Source organism: Lepidochelys olivacea (genome assembly GCF_965140295.1).
Source record: "Lepidochelys olivacea isolate rLepOli2 genome assembly, chromosome: 1".
NCBI classification, from domain to species: Eukaryota; Metazoa; Chordata; order Testudines; family Cheloniidae; genus Lepidochelys; species Lepidochelys olivacea.
Window position 1 is genome coordinate 80,709,853 of NC_140411.1, and position 13,059 is coordinate 80,722,911.

Below are 13,059 nucleotides of genomic sequence, written 5' to 3' on the forward strand. Positions count from 1 at the left end.
CCTGCAAATAGAGAAACTCAAGCTCCTGTCTTGTGCAAGAAGATTTGAAATGAAACCATAAAACGTTACAAGTGTTTTACATAAAATATGAGGGTGTTCATGGCTTTAAATGTCACACACCCTGTAGGGGAAGGAGGGGCTTCACATTACCAGCCAAGTCCCTAAGGCACCCTGGGTTCTTGAGGGCTGAGCCAGATACAGTGCCTCCAAGAGTGCTGGAGGAACACATGTCCAAGAAGCAGCAACTAGACCCTCAGAGGATTAGAAGCAGCTAATTGGCAGGCCTGAATCACTCCCTAAAAGCCTCCACCTCTTCTTTCCTTCCTATTCCAGTGGGACCTGCTTAGAGGGGGCAAATCCACAATCCAGCCCAAGTAGCTAGTCCGGGCCTGGGGAGAAACACGGCATGGGGAGTGGGAATGAAAAGGGAGGCAACTTTAGCCCCATGGATGAAGTAACCTGTCACATCTCTAATATAGGCTAATCATGGGTGTATGAACTTGAGTGTCTGTGCAGAAGCAGAGTCTCTGGTCCTGCCCTTGCCTTGGCTCACAAGCCTTCCATGGGCCCTTGGAATCCCTCCTCCACTTTTGTGCAGAAGTAACACTGTTCTTCTTGTCAAGGGGACCTCGGCAGAAAGAGGGAGGTGGATGGGCCTCACAGTGAGACATTTCAATACATTGCGGGTTTGGTTGTAACCTTGACTCAATGAAATTGTTTAGAGAAGAAACTGACTTCCCTATAAGAAAGTTTTGTTTTGTTTTCAACTTTCACAGTCTGAGGAAGAAATTCCCTTGACAATTAGAGCTTCTAAAATTACAGGCACAGGGTTTGTTTTGAGGGAAGAAACACATCAGCATTTTTTAGGTTATTTTTTCAACCTTTAGACATGTTGGCAAGGCATTCATTCAGGGCTCTTTTTTCATATAAAGGCATATAGACAGCAAAGCACAGTGCCAGCTGTGAGTGCAATATACCCCTAGTCTGTCAATGATCAGGAGCAACAGTAGAAAGGAACTACCAAATAGACAAAAGCAAGAGAAATAAATGGACGTACACAGAGGGAGTGCGCAAGGCTACTAATTACTGGAAATTTTGACGGTACTGATATTTACGTCACTAGTGTAAAAACAGTGTCACTTAGGACTATCTGCACAGTTGAGAGTGTCAGTTTTCATGAGTCCTATTTTCCACAAAGGAAACTTTCAAAATAAATTTATATTAAAATTTGTTTACCATGAATTGGATAAACACAGAATAGTAATGTCCACACTCTACAGCCCTCTCCTTTGTGCCATATATCTGACATATGCCCAGAATTTGCTCAATATAATCCCAGAGGTAACAGTCAAAAGAAAACACTTGTAGGATAAAATTCTACTCTATTTATACTTGTGCAACCCCAGCGACTTCACCCTTTTTGCTACAGTGGGATGGGGTTGCATGAATTCTGCCCTTGCAGCAATCAGATTGGAAAAGTAAGACATATGTTCATGGGAGCTGTTATTCAGCTTTTGTAAATAGATTGGTAGTGGGGCACATTCTCAGAAACTCACTGAGTTTAATATGAAATTCCAGTCAACCTATACAAAATTCACTTAATAGTTATACCAAACTGAGAACTGGGGCAGTTTCAGTTTCTAAATCAGAAGAAATATCAAAAATGGAACTTTGTAGATATATGCTGCAGCCAGATACCTTCTTTTATGTACAGGTCAGTTTTTTCAAGTGAAGCATACCTATAAGGTGAACAGCTACCAATAAGTTATTAAAGGCATATGGCATAATATAGAGTCATAGCATCATAGAAATGTAGGGCTGGAAGGGACCTTGAGAAATCATCAAGTCCAACCCTCTGTGCTGGGGCAGGACCAGGTACCAAGACCATCCCTGACAGGTGTTTGTCCAACCTGTTCCTAAAAACTTCCATTGATGCGGATTCCACAATCTCCTTTGGAAGCCAATTCCAGAGCTTAACTACCTTAACTACCTCTTAACTATATCTTGATTTTAGTAAAGCTTTTGATACTGCCCCGCATGACCTTCTCATAAATAAACTAGGGAAATGAAGCCTAGATCGAGCTACTATAACGTGGGTGCAAAACTGATTGGAAAACCGTTCCCAGAGAGTAGTTATCAGTGGTTCAGAGTCATGCTGGAAGGGCATAACGAGTGGGGCCCCTCAGAGATCAGTTCTGGGTCTGGTTCTGTGCAATATCTTCATCAATGTCTTAGATAATGGCATACAGAGTACACTTATAAAGTTTGCGGATGATACCAAGCTGGGAGGGGTTGCAAGTGCTTTAGAGGATAGGATTAAAATTCAAAATGATCTGGACAAACTGGAGAAATGGTCTGAAGTAAACAGGATGAGATTCAATAAGGGGACAAATGCAAAGTACTCCATTTAGTAAGGGACAATCAGTTGCACACATACAAAATGGGAAATGACTGCCTAGGGAGGAATACTGCGGAAAGGAATCTGGGGGTAATAGTGGAGCACAAGCAAATTATGAGTCAACAGTATAATGCTGTTGCAAAAAAAGTGAACATCCTTCTGGGATGTATTAGCAGGAGTATTGTAAGCAAGACATGAGAAGTAATTCTTCCGCTCTACTCCACTCTGATTAGGCCTCAACTTGAGTATTGTGTCCAGTTCTGGGTGCCACATTTCAGGAAGGATGTGAACAAATTGGAGAGAGTCCTGAGAAGAGCAACAAAAATGATTAAAGGTCTAGAAAACATGACCTATGAGGTAAGATTTAAAAAATTGGGTTTGTTTACTCTGGAAAAGAGAAGACTAAGAGGGGACATGATAACAGTTTTCAAGTATGTAAAAGGCTGTTACAAGGAGGAGAAAGAAAATTTTTCTTAACTTCTGAGGATTAGGACAAGAAGGAATGGGCTTAAATTGAAGCAAGGGAGGTTTAGGTTGGACATTAGCAAAAACTTCCCAACTGTCAGAGTGGTTAAGCACTGGAATAAATTGCGTAGGGAGGTTGTGGAATCTCCATCTTTGGAGATTTTTAAAAGCAAGGTTAGACAAATACTTGTCAGGGATGGTCTAGATAATTAGTCCTGCCACGAATGCCATGGACTGGACTAGATGACCTGTTGAGGTCCCTTCCAGTTCTATGATTCTACCTTTATAGTTAGAAAGGTTTTCCTAATCTCCCTTGCTGCAGAGTAAACCCATTACTTCCTGTCCTACCTACACTGGACAAGGAGAACAACTGATCACAGTCCTCTTTATAACAGCTCTTAACATATTAGAAGACTAATATAATGCATTAGTTTTATTTTAAAAGAGAAAGCCATTTATTTACAAGGTGTTTTACAAATGTAGGCCCTGATTCTGCATCTGGAGCTATGTGGGCAGACCCATGCACTTTCAAGGAAACCCACTGAAGCCAATTTAACTTCACAAAGGATTAGGCATCAAGTTACACAGATCTGATAGCTGTAGCAAAGTCTTGGATACTATTTGTCCCCTGACATCAAGAGCTGACAGTCTTTAAGGGCACAATGCCTCAGTCATTCCATGCAAGGAACTTCCATTGACTTTGGTAGAAGTTCTATATGGCACAGGAATAGGATCAGAGCCCTAGTTTAGACTGGAGAAAGAAAGGCAGCTATTTGGAACAGCTATTATCCAATGGCAGCTATATGAACAATTGAGGGACAATTAACTCAGGGAAAATACAAAGAGATGTAAATCTTCTGTAATATAAATCATTTCAATTATGATCATGATTTTAACTTCTCTGAAACTTAAAAAAAATCACTGAGTATAAATCAAAGTGAGAGAGCTACAGGGAAAGGGCAAGGGAAAGAAAGTAATTAGCTTGATTGGCAATGAAAGATTACTCAGAATCCATAACTGTATTTACTTAACTCAGCTCTGTGATCTAAGTCCACTGTATCAAAAACCTTGAAAGAGACCCATGTTTAAAAAAAAGGAACTGTACATATCCAAATCACTTATTTAAATGTATTAAGGTTTGGCTTCTGCCACCAGCATCTCAACTGATATATTTCTCTCATTTTAAATGCAGACTTAATTTTGTTAAATTTTTGTCTTCTGTTTAGAAAAAGTTTATAGAGCAAAGTCAAAAATGATGAGCATAAAGCTTGGTATCTAATTTTTTCCAGGTTAGCGTTCTTGAGTAATTGCTTAGCATAGCCTAATTTATAGTATAAAACTGGAAATTTAGGGCTAGGCATGCAGTTACAGTAACAACTGTTCTCACTTGCTCACTGTAAGCTCCCTATTTCCTTATTAAAGTTGTTTTCAAAAGGATCTGCTTGTGTAATTCTGCAGCAGCAAATGCTTGTAGCCTCAATCCCCAAGAATGTTTTCGATGACCTCTTTCTGCCCAGTTTTTCCATGAGAGAACGGTTGGGAATGGGGGCTCTGACAACTTTAGAGGATAAATGAGTGTGTGGATGCACAACAGATATCACAGTTTTATAAAAAGTTATTTTCCCCCTCTTTTTTCCCGGTCATGCAATCACTTTTTAAAAAGCTCATTTAAGCATTTAATGTCTTTTTTCTAGACGTGGGCCCTTTGGCTGCAAAGTACAAGCTTTAAAGGTGGGAATGTTAAAATAGAGGTATGGATGGTAGCACTCCATCCGCATAATGGCTAAGGGCCTCAAAACAGAATGTGGGTCAGGCTTTGCTATGAACAGGTTCTGTAGCTTTGTAGTGACAGTATGAGTCAACATTGCTATTTGGACTATAGATAAGAAAGTGCAAACAGAGGGTGGGAGGGCATTAGATAAAGCATTAAGATGAAATGTCTGTTTCTAAATGGATCTGAGTTTACTGACACAAAACACATACTGCTACCACAATTGTAGCAAATCTAGATTTCTTTATGGATATAGTGTGAACTTTTAGAAACCCTAAGGGCAAAATGACCTTGAGAACTTCATACTATTAATAATTAATAATTACCCTTTGACAGACTCCATTTGTCACCTTGAAAACTAAAAACCAGATACATTAATTAGAGAACTTCTGGCATTAGAGCTAACCCTTCTCCTGTCCTATTAGGTTTGGTTTTAGGTTTTGCTCCTAGAGAAGGCACAGGAATTCTTAAATGCACTAAAGAGCATTTCAGAGATTTTCCACTACAACGAATTCAAAAGTAATTTTTTGATCTGCGAATCAAGTTGCTCAATAACATCCATAATCAAAGAATTAGCTTTGTTAATGACAGGCAAAGTTAATAATCATAGCTATAGTTTCACTTTTGTATCCCTCTTCTCTCTCTTTAGGCTGACACTGAAGACCACAGGGTGGATTATTCAGTAATTAACATTAATTAATGATGCTGAATGCAGCATATTTCCTATAGACTAAAAGCATTCCATTCTTGGGTGATGCAGAGTAGGCAGCTTGTTCAAGGCTTGTTCAACTACTGCCATTGCTTTATAAATTGGTGATAATGGTGTAATCAAAATTAGGGATGTAAAAGAACAAGAACATAAATCATTCCTCTAGATTTATGAAAATTGGCTCATTGCCCATGTGTCAAGAGGACAGAGACGATAGCTATTCTGCAATTATTTAATCCTGAGGGCATTCTGCTCCAAAAAAATTAAAAGTAAAAAGTAATCTGCATCAAAAAAGTAAAAATTCTGCCCACAATATTTTAATACTCTGTAAAATTCTGCAACTTTTATTTGTCAATAAATAAATGTCGAGGCTCCAGCATGGCAGTGGGGAGCACAGGCCACGGGCTGTACAAAGGTGAGATATCACCCTGCAGCCTCCCCACCCTCACCCCAAGGACATGGACTCAATGGTGAGGCTGCACCCGACCCTGACACAGCACAAGGCCTGGGCCTGCCCCAGAAACACCCTAGAGCCCTACCCCTCTGCGCCAGGCACACCAGGCTCAAGCAGGCAGGATCCAAGTCTGATGGGCTCAGTGTGGGGGGGATCCAGGTGTGACGTGAGAGGATTCTGTGTGGGACAATCTGGGTGCAGGCAGCTCAGTGTGGGGTCTAGGTGTGGGGGGATCTGGATGCACAGAGACTCGTTGGCGGGGGAGGTTTCCAGGTGCTGGGGCAATGGGACTCTGCAGGGGCTTCCAGGTGAAAGTGGTTGGGGCTCAGCAGAAGGGTCCGGATGTGGGGGTCTCAGCAGGGGATCTGAGTGCTGGGGGAGTGGGGCTTGGTGGGGTGGGAGTCTGGGAGTCAGTGGCATGGGGGTCTGGATGTGGGGGCTCAGGGTGGAGCAGGGGATGGGGCTCATCAGGGTGGAGGTTTGAGTGCAGGGAGCTTAGTGGAGGTTGGACTGAGTGCAGGGGTGGAAGTCCAGAGGCAGGGGGTCTGGGTGCAGGGGGCTCCAGATGCAGGGATTGAGGTTCAGTGAGGTAGAGTTCAGGAATGAAGGGCTGGGGGGCAGATTCTGGATGTATGGGGTGAGGCTTGGCAGGGGTGTCTGGGTATGGGAGGTCCAGATGCATGGGGGTTGGGTGGATGGGGGAGCAGCTCCCCATACAGTGATCCCTCCCCCCACAGCTGAGGAGCGATGGGGGCAGGAAGCAGGGGAGGATTCTGAGCTTCCTGCAGCTGGGGGAAGTTTCTGGGGGTGGGTCTGACACAGTCCCAGCCATTCCTTTCAGGGGAAAAGGGAGTTCTGTCCTCTCCTGCTTCCAGACCCGCTGTGACTAGCAAATGATCCCAGCTCAGAGTAGGAGCCACTGGCTGGGGTGTCCCCAGTCCTGTGGTGATTTACCTCTCCACTGGCTGCTCCAGGTGTCTGAAACCATGTTCCTGCACTGCTAGGGAGTAGTGCGTGACTGCTCTTGCAGCTTCCCTTTGCTTCCCTGTCAGAAAGTCATTTTTCTGAGGGGAAGCAAAGAAATCCAGGGGGGACATGAATTCTGACATTCTGTGCCACATAGTGGCACAGAATTTCCCCAGGAGTAGCAATTTCCTGGCCCGCTCCAACTGGTATTGCAAGGATAGACCTTCCCACACTTGACCAAATCCTGTAGTTCTTACTCTGACAAAACTCCCATCAGTGAGAGAAAACTGCAAGATTTGAACCTCTAAATTCTGCAGGAGAAAAAGAGCAGTATCTCAGTAACACATTGAGGAGACAATGTTTTAACAATGTTACTTCTTTAGCCTCAGTTCCAGAGTCCAGAATATTTCACTGATTGCAGTTTTCCGTTGATGGAAAACAAGCCAGGAAAATATGATGTGCTATGCTCCATATTCTTTAAAATTCACTCAAAGTAGTGTCTGCCTCTTTAAATAAAGCACGGACTGGAACACACTATCTGCTTCTCAGAAAGCTGAAGGTGGCCACTTGCCAAGGGGTTTGTGCAGCTTCCTGGCTTTGCCGATAAAATAACGCTACTGTGAGGTAAACCTCTGCCCTTTCTCCAACACGTTTCCTCTGTGACGACCCACACATGTAGGACCCAAGAAGTCAAGAAAAACAGGGGGACCACAGCACTGTCATTGTCAGAAGTCTAACTTCATTTGCAGAGAACGTTCAGCTGTGGAGGAGGCCTTTGAAGAGTTCATGCACTTCCACATTTAGAAATGTGAGCTTCAAGCCTGGGCATTTGCATCAGCACATGGAAAGTATGAGAAAGCACATCTCAGGCTGAAAGTTAACAACAGCATTTGGCCATGTCAGCCAGTGAATGACAAGACAGAGTCAGAGGAGTTAATTGTTCAAGTCAGAGAACGTTAAAAGCAATGTTTAAAAAGTGCTGGTAGTTTGCACTGTGTGACTGAAATAGAAAGTAACTAATTGTTTGAAAGTTGAGCCTTGACAACACTAAGGAGATGGCTGGTTTGCTGGTAGTATTTGTTAAAATCATTACTGAATAATTGTTCTTTACTAACAGGCAAAATGTTTACAATGCTCTGCAGCAGAAAGCAGAATTCTGAAGACTTACATGTTCTAAAAAGACAGAAAATAAGCATAAGCGGGAGAGGCAGTGTGGCTCACTGAACACTCCTGTGGCCTGGGACTCGGGATAACTTGGGGTCTAATCCCAGCTCTGCCACTGACTTACTGTGGGGAAGTCTCTGCACTTCTGTTTCTTCTTTTGTCTGTCTTGATTAATTAGATTGTATACTGTTGAGCACAGGGGCCCTCTATGTATTTATACAGTGCTTGGACACAATCCAGCCCTGATCTTCACGGGCACTACTGTAATACAAAAACAGCCGTAGTATAAACAATAACTGTTACCAGATTTTCCCATTACTTTGGGGGTACGCTCATTTATTAGGGTTACTCTTCTGAGGTGGGGGTTCTGTAATTCTATCAATGTACTGCTTGTGTCACTTGTGTTCTCATACGGAGCTCTACTTGTTCATTCTGCAAGTTCCCTCCCAATGGAACTGTCCTGCAGGCCCTAGGCTCCCCAGGGCTGGGTTCTTCCAGCCCCAGAATCAGATGAAAACACATACACACACACATATTAAAGAGTGTGTCTGAGTGGACCAGGTCAATCAGCACTCCCAAGCTGTCACTCTTACATGCCCTTGGACTCAGCAGGCTGGATCGAACAGCACTTCCAAGCTCAAACCCTCATATGCCACGGGCACCGCTCTGGTATGAGTACGCCTGATCAGGCTGGGTTGAGCAGCACTTTCAAGCTGCCACCCTTGTATGCCCCTGGACTCAGCAGGCTGGATCGAGCAGCACTTTCAAGCTGCCACCCTCCTATGTCACAGGTTCAGCACGTCCCTATCCCCACTTTCACGTTACAATTGTTCTGGCAGTAACCCACTTGATGAGCAAACCCCACAGGATTTTTGGGTGCTACAGAGATCTTTAGATTAGGTAAGAGGAGCGTTACTGCAGAGCAAATGGGGAAGCCAAAAACGAGAGAGAGAAAGAGAGAGAGAGAAGGCGGCGAGAGGGGAGAAGGGAAGCAACCAGCTTAACCATAAATGTTATTTATTGTCAAGTAATAACCATACAAGGAGAGCCAAACAAAGAAAACAGTTATAATATTAAATCTAACTTAAATTTGATTATAAAAGTCAGGTTTAAAAAACTATACCTGATCACAAGTCAGGGTTAGAAAGCTACACCTAGAGTAGAAAAAAAAAACAGAGAGAGACAGTGAGAGAGAGTTGGGTTCTCACCACTCCGTGAATCTTGAATCCATCGGGGGTCCCAGGTGGTGGTGGTAGCTGAAGGTCTGGAGTGCTGGAGACAGGAAGAGCTCCCAGCATGATCAGTCAGGAGAAGATGAAGTCCCAATGGAACTGATGCAGATTTTGGATCCAGGCATCAGAATATTTGCTTGAGTGTGGGTAGGGTTTTTTTGGGGGAAACAGCAATGGTTCAAGGGAGAACACTAGATTTGTTTATGGGTAAACTGATGGCTCAAGGGAAGCTCACAATGCAATTAGGCAGCTTCAGTATTTTGGATACCAGTAAAGGATTTATTACTAGAATTGGTCTGATAATTACTGAGCTGGGTGTGTGGTGTAAACCATACACCTTCTGGGTGTGGTGTTCTGTCCCATCTAGTGGCATCAAGACCACTTAGAGAGAGAGAAAATGAGTCTGCTCTACAGCCTTAGCTAACAGCCAGTTGGCTTTTAGCTCATACAGTATAGGCTCATGCACTAAGCTCCAGAGGTCCCAGGTTCGATCCTGCCTGCCGACAACCAGGGTCTGTCAGTGTTACAAAGGTGTGGGTTCATTAACATCTGGAACAGAGATTCCCCCATCATGCAGTGCTTCCCTACTTTTCTGGTCCCAGAGTTCAGTGTGGTTCTTGCCTTGGAATTTCTGTTCTCCATTCTGTATGCTAATGGAGATACCTCCCTGTCCCATCTTTGATGCAAATTGAGGCTAGGGGAGTTGCCTTAATCCTTATCTGGAGGGGTTTAGGTGTGTCTCCCATGGCCTTTTCATTGTTTTTTGGAAGTCTTTCTTCAGATCAGTTTTGGTTCAACCAGAGGCTGTGGGGGGAGAGGGGGAAGGTGTCCTTCATGAATCAGACAGGCTGAATACTGTGCCCTGGTTCCCCAAGAACACAGAGCTGACAGGTAACATAATGGAGAGACAGATCTGATTACACCTGGGTTTTAATACTTGAATACACAATGCACACTATCTTGTTTAGTCCTTAGATGATATAAAAAAGAAGAAAAACCCAGGACAAAATGTAATCACTGAACTGCTGAAAACTCTAGGCTTCTGTGGAACATAGCAGTGTAATTTGAAGGACCAACATTCTCCTGGAATGCTGGCTCTTTAACAGGCAAATACCAGTGGCAGGAGGCAGTGCTGGAAGGGTATTTTGCTCCATATGTACTTTATGTTAAACCACTTCACAGCTGCTTATATTGAACCACTGACCTGGTAACAAAATAATCAATCAATTATTTTATAACAACATGAATTTATACAGCACTTTGCATCCAATAAGATCCCAAATCATACATACAAGAATCGTCTGAGTTCCCAGTCAAATGCAGCCACTTCTAGGGTGGGATGCAGTATATATTTACTATTGCAGAACAGCGTAACAACATTTTAGGATAAAAAATGGAGAAGAATTAACTGTGTCTGGCTGAAACTTCAGTGAGGAGTAAGAGAAAACAATTAGAAACATATTTACATTGCATCCACCAATAAAAGAATGGACCAAAAGAAGGAAAAAAAAGGAAGTTGTGGAGGAATTTCGATAGGCAAAAGATAGTATGATAGGCCATAAATGAAATTTGGGCAGGACACTGCATATCTTTTCAAAAAATAAAATGCCATTGGTGTTTTAATTTTAATGTATAGGAGCTTGGTTTACATCTCATCTCAACTTCTGGCACCACAATGCTATACTAGCTAGGGCATTAATTCAATAATGCCTCAGAGGGAAGAATCATAGAATATCAGGGTTGGAAGGGACCTCAGGAGGACATCTAGTCCAACCCCCTGCTCAAAGCAGGATCAATCCCCAATTTTTGCCCCAGATCCCTAAATGGCCCCCTCAAGGATTGAGCTCACAACCCTGGATTTAGTAGACCAATGCTCAAACCACTGAGCTATCCCTCACCCCAAAGTGCCATGTACTGAAACATCAACACCACTTCCTGCAGAGGAAAATTGGTTCTTGCTGAAAGGAAAAGGAATTCATTCTCTACTGTCATCATAAGGTTGTAAAGTGTGTGGGAGCTCATTGCTTTTCCTGCTTGGGTTTGTGGGTTTTGTACATGATTGTGATGGGAGCATTATGAACCTACCATTTAAGACTTTGGAGCAAAAATAAAATATGAATGCTGCTCAGTTCTGAGTTTACTTCTCCAAACATTATGTTTATGGCTGGCCCAGCTCCCATTGACTTGAATGGCAGCAGGCTCAGGCCCAGTCATCACTAGGATAAAGAACAATATGCTGACAAATATCTTCAGTTGCAATTTCTCTCAGAAATGATCATTTATTGCACCATTTTCAAACACAATAAAGGGCAGGGAGAATGGGCAAACTATTTGGAGATACAGCCTAGAAAGCGTGTAAACTGGAAATGTTGGACCAGATTCTGAGAGGTGCTGAATCTTGTCTTTTCTTTGATGGTTGGGAGGGGCAGTTGCTCCACATCTTGCAGTATCGAATCTGTGGTTAGCACCAGGTTTCTCAAACCCGTTTCAACTTGTAAGACCTAGTATGGGGACCTGACCTTGACTCCAAGGACACACCCTAGGTCTGTCAAGCAACTAAAAAAATTAATCAAAATTAATCACGTGATTAAAAAAAAATATCGCGATTAATCACGTGATTAATCGCGGTGTTAATCAAAAATATAATGCAATTTATTTAAATATTTTTGGATGTTTTCTACATTTTCAAATATATTGATTTCAATTACAACACAGAATACAAAGTGTACAGTGCTCACTTTATATTTATTTTGATTAAAAATATTTGCACTGTAAAAACAAAATAGTATTTTTCAATTCACCTAATACAAGTACTGTAGTGCAATCTCTTTATCATGAAAATTGAACTTACAAATGTAGAATTATGTCCAAAAAAAACTTCATTCAAAAATAAAACAATGTAAAACTTTAGAGACTACAAGTCCACTCAGTCCTACTTCTTGTTCAGCCAATCGTTCAAACGAGTTTGGTTACAATTTTCAGGAGATAATACTGCCCGCTTCTTGTTTACAGTGTCACCTGTAAAGTGAGAACAGGCACTCACATGGCACTGTTGTAGCCAGCGTCGCAAGATATTTACATACCAGATGTGCTAAATATTCATATGTCCCTTCATGCTTCAACCACCATACCAGAGGATATGCATCCATGCTGATGACACATTCTGCTTGACAACGATGCAAAGCAGAGCAGACTGAGTCATGTTCATTTTCGTCATCTGAGTCAGATGCTACCAGCAGAAGGTTGATTTTCTTTTTTGGTGGTTCAGGTTCTGTAGTTTCCACATCGGAGTGTTGCTCTTTTAAGACTTCCAATAACATGCTCCATACCTTGTCCCGCTCAGATTTTGGAAGGCACTTCAGATTTTTAAACCTTGAGCTGAATGCTGTATCTATCCTTAGAAATCTCACATTGGTACCTTCTTTGCATTTTGTCAAATCTGCTGTGAAAGTGTTCTTAAAAAGAATATGTGCTGGGTCATCATCCGAGACTGCTATAACATGAAATATATGGCAGAATGTGGGTAAAACAGAACAGGAGACATACAATTCTCCCCCAAGCAGTTTATTCACAAATTTAATTAACACACACTTTTTTTAAAGAGCATCATCAGCATGCAAGCATGTCCTCTGGAATGGTGGCCAAAGCATGAAGGAGCATACTAATGTTTAGCATACCTGGCACGTAAATATCTTGCAGCGCTGGCTAAAAAGTGCCATGCAAATGCTTATTCTCACTTTCAGGTGACATTATAAATAAGAAGCAGGCAGCAGTATCTCCCATAAATGTAAACAAACTTGTTTGTCTTAGCGATTGGCTGAACAAGAAGTAGGACTGAATAGACTTGTAGGCTCTAAAGTTTTATATTGTTTTGTTTTAGAGTGCAGTTATGTATAAAAA